Here is a 4,585-nt window from a genome sequence, read left to right on the forward strand (position 1 = left end):
TATATCCATCAGAATTTTATTATCTTTTGATTATAGGAACATGGAGTTTGACCAAATAGATGCGAAAACAACATTTCCTCATGGAGAGATCTTAGTGAGATCATTTAAATGTAACAATCTCCTTAACAAGTAAATCAAAAGAGAATAAGGTAGGTTTCCTTAAAAAGTCTTTTATATGGCTTGAAATAAGCACTTGGGCTATGGGCTACCTCAAATTTGATGTTCCAATCTTGCCCTGTGGTTTTAATATAATTGAATTAGACTATTGGATATATTATAGACATATCTATGAAGGGTATTGTATTTACCTTTTGCTTAGAATATTGTAGGTATTAATACTCATGAGAAACATAAATTGAAAGGTATTTTTGAAATGAAAGATTTAGGATCTTTGCTAAGTAATCCCTTGGGATTGAGATGGTAAGAGATAGAAAGCTAGGTACTATAAAGCTTAGTTAAGAATCACACCATTAGCAAATCATTTCAAATTATCCTTAAGTTGCACATCTCAAACAGAAGAAGAAACTGAATGATATATGGATGATGTTCCATATGCTAGTGTTGTGGGTAGTTAATGTACCTTATTGTGAGTGGAATAATACGTGTTGAGCAATGAAAATATTTTTTTTACAAGTTGAAAAAATTAAACATGTAACAAAACTTTTTTAAAAAAATGTGGTTCTTCATCAAATACTGCATCTCGACTCAGGATTGTCTTTTCCATACCCAGATTGTAAAGCTTGTAGCCTATGATATTTGAGTTATAACCAATGAAGATGTATTTCCACTTTTATCATCCAACTTGCTTTTCTTTTCATCTGGTATATGCACATGAGAAATGCTTCCAAAGACTCTGAGATGGAGAATCCCAGGTTTCCTTCCACTTCATGCTTTTTGTGGCGTTTTTATAGATACACTTCTTGTTAGAGATCGCTTGGGTAGGTAGACTACACATACTACTACTTTTGCCCAAAACTCCTTTGGTTTTTTCTTTCTTTTAAGAATACTTCTTGTCATATTCAAAATTGTTATATTCTTCCTTTCTGCTACTCCATTTTGTTGAGAGGATCTCAAAACTATTAAAGGTCGATGAATTCCAAGATCATTACAATACTTTTGGAATTCATTTGATGTGAATTCTCCTCCATGATCAGATCTCTCATGGCCTTGATCACCAAACCACTTTCTTTCTCAATAAGGGATTTGAACTTCTTGAAGTTCTCGAACATTTCTAATTTATGACTCAAGAAATATACCCATATTTTTCTCGAAAAATCATCAATGAAGAAAAGGAAATAATTACTCTTACCAAGTGAGCTAGATTTTATTGATCCACACACATCCACATGTATGAGTTCCAAAGGCCTATGAGTTCTTGAGTTTGACTCATTTGAGAAGCTTTTCTTGAACTGTTGTTCAAGTAGACATCCTTCGCACACTTGATCGGGGTGGCTTATGGAAGATAGTCATCATACCATTCTTTTCTTGGAGAGTGACTCTAAACCCCCAAAATTAAGATATCGAAGATGCCAAAGTCAAGATGCATCGTTGTGGCACATCTTGAGGCATTTTGCAATGTCATTTTGAATGTTGTGTATAAACATTTTATTTGTTGTCATCGGTACCTTAGCAATCATGTTATTTGCATTGTCTCTTATAGAAAGGTTGTTGTCTTTTACTCGAATGTCATAATCTTTCTCTAAGAGTTGGCCAATGCTTAAAATATTACTCTTCGTAGTTGGTACACAATAAACATTTGAAATAAATTGGTGATCCCTATTCTTCAATTGGATGAGAATGTTATATCTTTGTTTTACTTCTATCTTGGATTCATCTCTAAAGGCTACATTGCCACTCACTGATTAATCAAGCTTTACGAACATGCTTCTTTCTCCACATATAGGGTTGCTTGCCCAATATCTAGGTACTATACATTGTCTTTACTCCATTCATTATTTGTGTATGTCTTCATTGACAACCATCTCCTTATCCTTGTCTGTGACCTCTTCCTTGTCCTCGATGTCCACCATGTTCTCATCCTTGTTCACTTCTATTATTAGGACTAATTCCTCCACTAGTCGAATCAACTTGCAACTTGAGCAATTAATCCACAATTCCTTCCTTCTTATTTTTCTTCTCTTTATATGTTTGTAACGAGCCCATGAGTTACTCAATGGTCTTGACCTCCAAATCTTGTTTCTTCAATTATGGCAACAATATGTTCAAACTTTGGATCCAATGAACTTAGCATTTTCTCCATGATTTTTGTGTCATCAATCTTTTTACCATTTCTTTTAGGTTGATTGGTGATAGTTAAGACTCTAGAGAAATATTCTAAGATGACTTTTACTTTTTTCATATACAAAGTTTCAACTTAGCTCTTAGAGTTTGAAATGTACCTTTTTAACTAGATATTCTCCCCTGTACGATGTTTGAAGCTTCTCCCATGCTTCTTTCGCTTCCTTTGCTTCTAAAATCTTCTCAAAAGCATCATCATCTATTCCTTGATATATTATACAGAGAGTCTTCTTGTCTCTTTTTCTTGAGTCTCTCAAACTATCCCTTTATACTTGAGAAAGACCACTACCATTCTCAAACTCGATATATCCTTTCTTTATAATCTCACACAGACCTTTTGAGCCAAAGAGAGACTTCATCTTGATACACTAATTATCAAAGTTGCTCTTGTTGAGCATTAAGACTTGGAATGGGACCATGCTATTGCTTGCCATCTTCTTGAAAAGGACCTTTAAGCTTTAATACCCTTTGTTGGAAAGAAATCTTGAAGCTTGAAGGTAATTTGGAAGAAAGAATTGAGAAACAGGCTACTTGTATTATTGAGCACTTATAATTTTTTTTATTTGATATAAATGGTAGGACATCCTTTCAGTTTATACTAGTTAGCACACCTAAATCTATATCTAGGATTTTGTCAACATATTATGATCTGATGGTAAAACTCGAGAATGTTCTTTACAATTACACTTTTGTCTCATATTTTTTATATAATTCTTCAATCTACTCCAAGTATCTCCTACAAATAGTTTTTTTAGAATATTCTAATAAGTAATTTTTTTAGAAATTGGGCTTTTGTTTTGGACTAAGCCCAAAATCAAGTTTATATTTCAACATACACCTTTGACAACAAAAATACCTCTTTTAACCTATAATTCTATCTATTTTTAGGTAGCTCAAAACCAACCAGCTTAGTAAAATGAAGAAACTTGTGTGCCAGAGGTATGTATTTTGATCACCTCAATTTTTCCTTTATGAATTTCTTCTCATAGAAAATGAAATTTGACACATATATGCTTAGTCCTACTGTTTGAATAGATAGATTGTTGTAACATCCAAGTTTAGAAAGGGTCCATGAATGATCTAAGATCACATTTGAATGAGAGAGATCACGAGGATATGAAACTATGTTAATAAATGATTAAAGTGGTTGAAAGTTACTACTTATACCAACAAGATGCACTTTCCTTTCCCGTGGCTCAATCATATAGAAACTTCAAAGTTAAGCACTTAGTTGGAGCAATTCTATGTCGGGTGACCTCTTGAGAATCTTCCAAGGAAGCAGGTGAGTGAAAACAAAAGATACATAAAAAGTCTCAGGTTGGTTTGTGGGGAATATTTCTTTACTCTTAGAAGCTCTTTAAGAGAAATAAGGGTGACATTGTCATTGTTGGGGATGATGCCCTAAAGTCTCATGTCCTATAGTTTGTAAACACAGTTTGTACGAACACTTGCGATGTATAATATATGATATTTTCTTCACTACTCGACTTTGTAAATTGGATGTTTTATTTGTTTTACCACAAACCAATAAACTAAAATCCCTGGTTGTCATTATATAACTTAAGCATGTATGTGGTGACATACAAGTGGATCATGTCTTAAGCGATAACCAAAATGGTCTGTAGTTTATGAATATAGGAGAAAAATCTTATCTTGGTAACGTTACGGATGCAGCCCGCTTTGTAGAATAGTTACAAGTGTTGTGACTTGCTATAGATGGTCTGATCCTGATCATTCATGTAGGGACGTGCGAGTAGGGGCGTTCTATACAACGAGTTTGTATAAGACCTGGCCATGAAGTGTTAACGTCTCGTTATATAACACCGTTCATGGCAGAGACTTCACTTCACTAGAATGACCATAGGTAACATGACCTCAATCCTGAGTGAGTTAGGAACTTCTGCCATTGAGAGCGATCCTTTGATTGCATGGGTGCGAGTGGCCAGGTCGCTGACTCAAACTTACCACTTTGGGATTTGTCTGATTTGAGAGCTGGGAACTCAGCTACACAAGATGGAATTTACTCCTTCTTTGAAGGAGGGGTAAGTAGATAGAATGCTCCCTTAAGGGCTGATCCCGGAGCTTGAACAATATGGTGCCACACACATTCTCATGACCCGAGAGGTGTCCACACATAGTAGGACTATGTTGTATTGTTCATTAGAGGGATCAGTGGTACTTAAGGAATTAGATGTAACTACAAGGGCAAAACGGTAAATTGGTCCAGCTGTACTTACGAGCATCTATGAAGGGTTATTGTACTATTGATTGGTTATATCTGATGGAC

At 34.8% G+C, this 4,585-nt stretch overlaps 1 pseudogene; it reads right to left on the reverse strand.

Annotated features, from left to right (window-relative positions):
• Positions 1–1,952: 1,952 nt before the first annotated feature.
• LOC150030187 (uncharacterized) lies at positions 1,953–2,732 on the reverse strand (annotated as a pseudogene).
• Positions 2,733–4,585: the final 1,853 nt, after the last annotated feature.

This window comes from Benincasa hispida, unplaced genomic scaffold (assembly GCF_027475165.1).
Source record: "Benincasa hispida cultivar pf3 unplaced genomic scaffold, pf3_genome.v1.1 HicScf481, whole genome shotgun sequence".
NCBI classification, from domain to species: domain Eukaryota; kingdom Viridiplantae; phylum Streptophyta; class Magnoliopsida; order Cucurbitales; family Cucurbitaceae; genus Benincasa; species Benincasa hispida.